The sequence below is a fragment of the Syzygium oleosum genome, unplaced genomic scaffold (genome assembly GCF_021117445.2).
Source record: "Syzygium oleosum isolate NSW1041296 unplaced genomic scaffold, Sole_v2.1 Sole_v2.14, whole genome shotgun sequence".
Lineage (NCBI taxonomy): Eukaryota > Viridiplantae > Streptophyta > Magnoliopsida > Myrtales > Myrtaceae > Syzygium > Syzygium oleosum.
The window spans coordinates 7,053,938-7,063,505 of NW_026607498.1; the positions used below are offsets into that span (position 1 = coordinate 7,053,938).

The window sequence follows — 9,568 nt, forward strand, 5'->3', positions numbered from 1 at the left end:
GTTGGTCTACAACTTCAAATTATGAAGTCCGACCAAAGAAATTCAATTCGAAGATCTTTTTGACTTGCCGGTGAAGTGAAGGGGATGAACAGTTTCACTGTTAGTCTTCAAGTTATGGCTCAAAGAAAAAGACAATGAATAGTGTTTTAAATCCAATCAGCAAGCCACGTGGATTTATTGCTAAAGTGGAATAGTCAAGTTGGATAATCAATAGTTATAAGTCAAGGGAGGTCAGATTTGGGATTTAAGTGAAAGTTTGTGATTTTTTATGAGACAAACAAAAGTTAGGGCCAGAATTGTCACTCGACCTAAAGTTAGTGCTTTTTTTTTTTAATTAGGCCAATTCGTGATGAAAACATATATTTATCACAATATTTGAATTCGGCTTTTGTCGGGTCGGGCACTAAAAAAGCTCGACACTAAAGGTTTTTTTCGCTTTCTTTTTCCCAATTTCAATTTTCCCAACATTGTCGGTTAATTTTTTGTTTTGGGATATTCATGAGCAATATTTGGTATTGAATAAATTAGGGTTAATACTACGAAAAACCCCAAACCCGTACACATATGATAACTTTACCCAAACTGGTACATTTGTGACATATTTACCCTCCGTTAGTTTCCGTTAAATTTTACTGTCAAATTGCTGAGTTGGATGACATGACAGTTGACGGGTGTACTAGTTTAGGATTTTACCCTCCGTTTACCAGTTTGTGATTTTTCGTGGTATTAATCAAATTTGACGGAAACTAATGGAAGGTAAATTTGTCGCAAATGTATTAATTTGGAGTTTGTCACAGGTGTACATTTAGGGTTTTTAGAGGTCAAAAAATTAATTTTAGGTAAATTTATCATGGATGTACTAGTTTGAAGTTTTTCGTAGTATTAAATCAACGGATTAAAGGATGATTGGACCTTAGTCCGATTTGACTGTTAGGAGGAATATCCCAATCGGCTGGAATTAATTATAAACGAGAACACTAGCCGTGTTCATCTGGATAACATAATCGAATTAAACATTAAACGACAAAAGAGAGGAACAAAACGATAATCACTCCTGGGACATGATGATGCACCCAAAAAAATATATTTATTTTTTATTACTATTATTTCAACGTTTAAAATCAATCATGGGTTATAGGGATTATTATTCAAGCAATGCGCTTTGGCTTTTGGCTAAAATACTTTTTTTTTAGAGAGTGATTTCATGAAATATCTTTCGTTTTCAGACCGTCGTTGCGATAGTATGAGTAGAGTTAAAGAGGAACTTAACATGTATCTAAGTTCTTTGATGCTCGAGGGGCAAAGTTTGACAGAACTAATTTTTTGTTATTCATATGATATGTTTCCGTAAAAGTTTTTATGAGGTATTTGTTGGAACGTGCTAATTTCGGTTAACAAAAAAAAATAACAAAACAAAACAGCTTTACAAATCAAACGTCATCACTTATTGAACGGAGGCCCTTAAGTTCAATCGAAAGAAATCTCGCGTGGGATCTCTATTTTTGAGGCCTCAACCAGCTCGGGCCATTCCCAGGAGAAATCGGGCCTAAGTTTGTCGCGAATGAACCTATGTAATTACTCCCTCCTGTCTATCGAGTGCGTGGAGAATATCATATTTTTGCATGCAATCCGTGATGAATTGGGTTAATCACTAGGGCTGAGCGATTCCAAAGTGGGGAACCATGGAACTGACTCTATCACCGATCTTGTCGTTCCGGTCCGGTTCTAGGTTTACTCGGGAACTAGTCAATTTCTTTTTTTTTTCATTTTTTTCAATTCCTTAGTAGGACAAACTTTGGTAAAATATCCCCGTATTTACAATCTAGACAAATAACAACTACAGCAATATAGTAGAGTAACAAAATGGAGAGAAGTATAGTAAAAAACAAACAGAAATATAAAAAAATTGCATAGCGTCGAAACCATCCCTTAGTCAAGCAAAAACAAAAGTAAAGTAACAACAAGAATACAATCCCCAAAAGCAACAATCTATAAAAGACAAAACAAAAACCACATCGTCTTCAACTACGATATGTTGTGAAATGTTGAAAGCAGTCGACAATATAAAAGATTTCAATTCTTTGAAGGAGGTGAAGATCAAACAATGCATGTCCGCAAAAGTTTGCCCGGTGTGCCCGCATTCACCAAGTCAGAGACAGATTGGACATAGCCATAAGCTACAAAACACACCATTCATTCGGGGAAGCAATTGCGACTTTCGGTATTGTAATGCAAATAAGCATTGTCCAAAAAGTGGACGTCCGATGGACAAGTAAGAAAGGTGCACAAATTTGAGGTAAGCATTTCTAGAATGGGTAGATTTCAGACCTAAAACCTGGAACCTATTTTATCGGAACTGGTTCCCAACTTTTCAAATCCAGAACCTACCCTCTAAACACTCGAACCGGACCAGAATCAGACCCGGTTCTAGGATGCTTCCCCCTAATAATCACCGTGTTGAGAGGGTAAGCGGTCTAGTATAAAATGACACGTGATCTAATGGCATTGCTCTCGTGCGATCCTGAACTCGACGCGTACAAAGCGCAGGGATCATCATCATGTTTCGAGGGGGAAAAGAGAGGACCCGGAGAGAGTTCAAGACTCTAGCAACGGAGGCAGGCTATTCTGGCATTCGAGCGGCATATCGTGCTCACAACTTCTCCCTGGTTGAGCTTTGCAAGAACGCCGAATCCTGCCAATTGTATGCTCAAGCAGGCTAGTACATTGCCCAGCTCATCAGTAGATATAGGAAAGCTCAGCAATTCATGTATGATTGATCATGTACAATGAAGAGATTAGTTACACGCACGCACGTACACAGAGAACACGATGTACACCTCTGTTTACAGGATGTATTTTGGCTTACCAAAAGTGAATTTGGGAGCATTATTAAACTAAGCAACGTTGGGTGATTTCAGAGCGAAGGAACATCCCGCTATTTGGTTGCTTTTCCTTCTTGCAAATTTCGGACCACCAGTTAAGATTTCAACTAATATATGGCATAATCAATGTATTCCAACCATTGTGTAAACAACAACATCATCTCCAACAAAGCTTGAGCAGCACTGTAGTCTCGCCTATCAAGATGATTCCTACCAAAACGCTCGACTTGTATGCGCTTCTGTATCTCTCCCAAATTCCTCATGAACAGCCATTACATCAGACAGGTAAGTTTCGGCATGGCAGAAAGGTGCACAGGGCTCGAGCAAATTATTTTAAAAGGATTAGTGGATTTCGTTTTCCTACTAATGTTGTCATCAGTAGTTCTTGAACTTTCTGAAATTAATAGTCAAGAGTCAAATCATCCAATCATAGATATCTGGATTAGTAGAGGCCCATAACTCAAACTGCCCACAGCGGCCAAAGTACATCAACACAGGGAAACTTTTTTACCAAAATGAATCTTAAACAAACCAGACTACCGAAATTCAATAATGCCAAGATTGGAAAGCTCAAAGACCCATTCCAGCTCAACTGGAGCAGCTCTCTTTAATACTTAACGAACTAGAAATCATAGTCAAAGAAACTAGACACAAGGTGAGTACATCACATCATAATCCTGAAGAGCCTCAGAGGCCCAGCTAAGAGAAAAAGGACAAAACAGCAACATCCAACCAAATTTGGAGCTATAATGTGACCCAAACCCTACCATCCTTATACAATACCAAAACTAAATCAGTCACCTTCCGACATCTACTCTCTTTCTCTTTGAATGGTGACGTGACTTATATTGTACTCTCTTCTGATGTAGTCTACGACCTTGTCCAGGACCATATCGGCGTTGGCGTCGCGCTTTATTTTGACGTGGCAGGCTAATAGCACCTTTCCAACCGTTATAGCCTAGACGTGTAATTCATGGACCGCAATCACTTCATCCATCTCGCAAAGTCCCCTCTCGAGCCTTGTCGCATCAATCTCTCTAGGCGTATTCTCCATCAATACCTCCAGAATGTTACGGAGCATCCTTATTGTTGTCCCAAGCACGATTATTGAGAATACCAGGGTGCAGATCAAGTCGACAATCTTCCACTCGGGCTTAATCCATATAACCGCACCGCCAATCATCACACCTACACTTTGAATCGAATCCCCTAGTACATGAAGATAAGCACCTTGTATGTTAATATTACGCTGCTGCTTCTGTTTGGTTCCAGGTTCTGAGTCACCTTCGGCTTCCGAGCAAGTCTGCAGAAGAGGCTCGGTTTGATCTGTTTCGTGGCCGTGATGCTGATCAGCATGTCCTTTAGAACCTTCTCCATGATGATGACGGTGATGTTTCTTGATAGTTAATCCATGAGTATGCAAATCACCATGATCCTCGTGGCTATGAGCATGATCACTATGTCCATGTGCATCATCTTCATCATGCCCATGACTATGTCCATGACCGTGGTCACCATGACCGTGACCGTGACTGTGATCATGACCCAGTAAGAGCGCCATGGCAATATTCACGAGAAGAACAATGCAGCAATAATGAACATGAGAAAGCCATGAACTTCGGTGGTACCGTTAATAAGTCTATCTATTGCTTCATACACAAGAATCCCAGCAAGTAGCCATATAATCTGGATGGAGACAAGTGCACCAAGAATTTCAATTCGGAAGAAGCCATAGGACTGGCGTGGAGTTGCCTCCCAACCTGATGCCCAAAGAGAGAACAAGGATATTGCAAATGAAGCAACATCCGACAGCAAATGCGCCGCATCCGTGAGAATGGCAAGACTGTTGGCTTCAATACCACCAACTACTTCTACGCTCATTAAGATCACACAAAGCACAACCACAATCAAAAGTTTCTTCATCGAGGTTGACCTCTCTCTTGCATCTTTCGAACTATTTCTAGCGTCTGAAAAACCACAAGGTGCCTCTGCGCATACCTTACTACCAACCTGGCTCGTTTCCATGGCCGACACATCTCCACACACTTCGATGATGTGACCATGTTCAGAATCGTGTGTGCTCATCTATAGCAGAAGAAACAACCAAGTGAGTCGAATACCCAAAGTAAGCGATGGCCCCACAGCTAAAGGTACACTGAAGGATACCAGAGTAAGAGTAAGCCTATACCAGGAAATCTTTAACGGTCGATCTTATTTCCTCATCTAAAATTGGATGGTTCCACTAAAAGAAAAAGGAGATGCCAAACCGAAGTTTACCAAATATAGTGAGACGACTGCATTCCCCAAATTTACACTGGCACTCTTGGGCCTTGTCCAACCCAAGAAATGATAACCCCCTGTCAAACCAGAATTAACTAGTATTTTTTACTTGGTTTTTGTGTCTTTTTTCATTCTAAGGAACTGAGAATGTTGATGCAGTTAATCCTCACACGTAGCCCATAACAACACATGGCGCCACATTATAGGCTGAAATGCTTGCCCAAAATGAAAAATACCCGGTCTACTTTGATTCCTAGTGTTTTTTTTTTTTTTTCCTTTTTTGGTCAGAACTTTGATTTCTAGTTTGCCTATTTCATTTTGGGCAAGCTTTTCTACGGATGGCGAGGCACCATGTGTTGCTAGCTGTATATTAGGACTGATTGTAGATGGACTAGACTAACATCAACATTTTGTATTCGCTTGAATTACAAAAGGACACAACAAATAAGTCAGACATAATTTATTTACTTGGTCTGAGAAGTAACACTTTCTTCACTTGGGTTTACATGCAATGAAGAATCCCTGCACTATCAGACCCGATATGGAGAAAGTATTTCTCGACATTCTTCAGCAATATCATCTGTCTCAACATGAGTATGGAAGTCTACTTAGATCATCCATGTGGTCACTGAACAATATATGTCACATCCACGACCATATGACATGCTATAAAAGTTGGATGTTAACAGCGACAACATAGACATACAGTGTACCCACTTAAAAACTCCTTTTGTAGGTTCGAATCTGCCCTTCGTTACGTTATAAAGTTTGTAGACATCAACAATCCTCCAAAATACTAGAGCTACTCGAAGCGCTAGCTTATATACTTAAAAAGGTCTTTTCTAGAGTGTAACTGTTCCTTTGCCAATGCATCCAGCATCACAGACTATAAAGTCCTCAAAACATGTCAACATCCAGAGATGATTTCACCTTACAAGATGAGATGATCCACATGGTTTCTATCTACCTTAAACGGTTTCAACTTCAATCCATGAGATTTGACCCACCAAACATTCTATAACAAACCCTCAAGCTATTTCACGATGCATCATGCCTAAATATTTCTCCCTGTTCCTCTTTTTTCCAACATTTTGTACCTCCAAAGTCTAACTGCAAAATCCTTAGGCTGAATAGAGAACGACGAGCTAACAAGTAACGTTCAGTACTAATTTTTCCCAATGAAAAAGGATGAAGCGATCAATTAGTTGGTCGTTAAAGACCAGGGACATCTAAAACCAGCATCGAGCAACAAAGTTGAGTCACAGCTCAAGTCCAATTACCCAGATGACTGGCCTAATAATCCTGACAAATACCCGAAGAAAAAACTCATAACCAAAGATATAGAAGAAGAAATATCAGCAACTGGTTGGTCAAATCAACTAATGATATTGTCAGCCAAAAAGAGGATACACACAAGTCGTAAGGACCAAGCAGATCTGCCATACAAGTCGACGTTATGACGGATATTACCAACACCAACACCGCGCAGATGACAGATCTCGGTCACAAAAGGCTAAGGACGGCCAAATCCCAAACCAAATAGAGTTACTACTCGACGAAACCTCCATTATAAAAAGAAAAAACGAAAGAGAAAAAAAGGAGGCCCAGTGACACCCTGCAAGCATTAGGCCGGCCTCTGTAACACAAGGCAAAATGGACTCCCCCCGGGGCTCTCTTAATCTTCTTCAAAGCCAAGAAAGGTCCCACACCCTTCCAAGTTCCCAGCAGCGTTAATTCTCAACACAGTTACAAACAGAGTCAACGCCATCGAAGCAGCAGCTTCTCTGGCTCCTCCTAATCAGCAAAAATTCGCTCGCATATTGCATCCAACCCATATCTTGAAAAGCTGATCATCATCAAAGTCAACCCTCAAAAGTCGCCCCCCCGAATTCCTACACAACCGCATTAAGCAAGAAAAACAAAACAAACAAAACAAACCCCTCCAAGCAAATCCCTCCATCAGCTCAAACCGAACTCGACATCTGTCGACCGCCGGCGACGGCATCAAAACACGAATCCGAACCCAAGAAAAGAATTGAAAAAACGAAACAAACAAACGAAACCAAGGCAAATGGGAGAGGAAAACAAAAGAAACCTTTTTTGCTCCGGATTGAGCTTCCGAGATGGAGACTAGTGCGACCGCCGGAGCTTCTCGGAGTGGAGACCTGATGCTCCGACTACGTTTCCTCCGTCGTCTTCGTCTCCGTGCCTCCCCCTGTTCCGGTTGACAGAGTTCAGGCGGGCTACTCCCTCTTAATACTGACGTTTAGGGGGAGGTTAGGCATAACTTAAAAAACCATTTTTAAAATAAGTAGTCTTCCATTCTCGATAACAATTTATATCCAAAGATTTTTATGGACGGCGAAAATATTTTTCGTCTAATCATTTTTTTTCAAACCAGACGGGCAATCGTTTCTTGGATGAAGTTTTCAAATCTTTCATTTTTCACTAAAACGAACGGAATTTTAGCATCGATATTCAAAGTGTCGTGAGCGAGTTTTGAGTGATAATCCGCTTATTCAAATATTCCCTGAAACGCTATAAATCGATATTTATATACTCTATATTATCTTATCGTCGTTGCAATCCTACAACATGAGATTATTACGTTTTTCTATTGATTTCCTGGCACTATTGATTTCTAGGTACTTATGATTTTTGTTTTGTCAGTGGTGCTTGTCTAATTCGTAAGGGCTAATTAAAAAAAAAAGCACAAATTTTAAGTCGAGTGACAATTCTGACCTAAACTTTTTTTTGTTTCGTAAAAAAGCACAAACTTTAGATTAAGTGATAATTCTGGCCCAAACTTTTTTTGTTTTATAAAAAATCACCAATTTTCACCCTTATCCCAAAGATGGCCCCCCATTGACTTTCTGTTCGAAATCACCATTGTTTGATAAAAAATGTTATGATTGTGAGCTTAGCGGATCTCGTCCATGGCATTTGTCGACAAGCGTTGGTCTACAACTTCAAATTATGAAGTCTGACCAAAGAAATTCAATCCGGATATCTTTTTGACTTGCTAGTGAAGTGAAGGAGATGAACAGTTTCACCGTTAGTCTTCAAGTTATAGCTCAAAGAAAAAGATAATGAATAGTGTTTTAAATCCAGTCAGCAAGCCACGTGGATTTATTGCTAAAGTGGAATAGTCAAGTTGGATAATCAATGGTTATAAGTCAAGGGAGATCAGATTTGAGATTTAAGTGAAAGTTTGTGATTTTTTATAAGACAAACAAAAGTTAGGACCAGAATTGTCACTCGACTTAAAGTTAATGCTTTTGTTTTTAATTAGGCCAATTCGTGATGAAAACATATATTTATCACAATATTTGAATTCAGCTTTTGTCGGGTCGGGCACTAAAAAAGCTCGACACAGAAGGTTTTTTTTCGCTTTCTTTTTCCCAATTTCAATTTTCCCAACATTATCGGTTAATTTTTTGTTTTGGGATATTCACGAGCAATATTTGGTATTGAATAAATTAGGGTTAATACCACGAAAAACCCCAAACCCGTACATATATGATAACTTTACCCAAACTGGTACACCTGTGACATCTTTACCCTCCGTTAGTTTAAGTTAAATTTTACTGTCAAATTGCTGAGTTGGATGATATGGCAGTTGACGGGTGTACCAGTTTAGGGTTTTACCCTCCGTTTACCAGTTTGTGATTTTTCGTGGTATTAATCCAATTTGACGGAAACTAATGGAAAGTAAATTTGTCGCAAATATATTAATTTGGAGTTTGTCACAGGTGTACATTTAGGGTTTTTAGAGGTCAAAAAATTAATTTGAGGTAAATTTATTACGAATGTACCAGTTTGAAGTTTTTCGTAGTATTAAACCAATGGATTAAAGGATGATTGGACCTTAGTCCGATTTGACAGTTAGGAGGACTATCCCAATCGGCTGGAATTAATTATAAACGAGAACACTAGCCGTGTTCATCTGGAGAACATAATCGAATTAAACATTAAACGACAAAAGAGAGGAACAAAACGATAATCACTCCTGGGACATGATGATGCACCCAAAAAAATATATTTATTTTTTATTACTATTATTTCAACTTTTAAAATCATTCATGGGTTATAGGGATAATTATTCAAGCAATGTGCTTTGGCTTTTGGCTAAAATACTTTTTTTTTTAGAGAGTGATTCCATGAAATATCTTTCGTTTTGAGACCGTCGTTGCGGTGGTACGAGTAGAGTTAAAGTGGAACTTGACATGTATCTAAGTTCTTTGATGCTCGAGGGGCAAAGTTTGACGGAACTAATTTTTTGTTATTTATATGATATGTTTCCGTAAAAAATTTTATGAGGTATTTGTCGGAACGTGCTAATTTCGGTTAACAAAAAAAAATAACAAAACAAAACAGCTTTACAAATCAAACGTCGTCACTTATTG

General features: G+C 39.1%; 1 protein-coding gene and 1 pseudogene across 2 annotated transcripts in view; both read right to left on the minus strand.

Moving 5' to 3' along the window:
- LOC130139969 (metal tolerance protein 1-like) overlaps positions 1-7,372 on the minus strand; it is a 34,720-nt gene extending 27,348 nt beyond the window's left edge. For both annotated transcript variants that reach the window (XM_056318043.1, XM_056318042.1), the window contains exon 1: positions 7,258-7,372. The gene's annotated coding sequence lies outside the window, so the exon portion shown is untranslated. The remainder of the gene's footprint in view (positions 1-7,257) is intronic.
- Positions 3,444-7,392, minus strand: LOC130139970 (metal tolerance protein 1-like; annotated as a pseudogene).
- Positions 7,393-9,568: the final 2,176 nt, after the last annotated feature.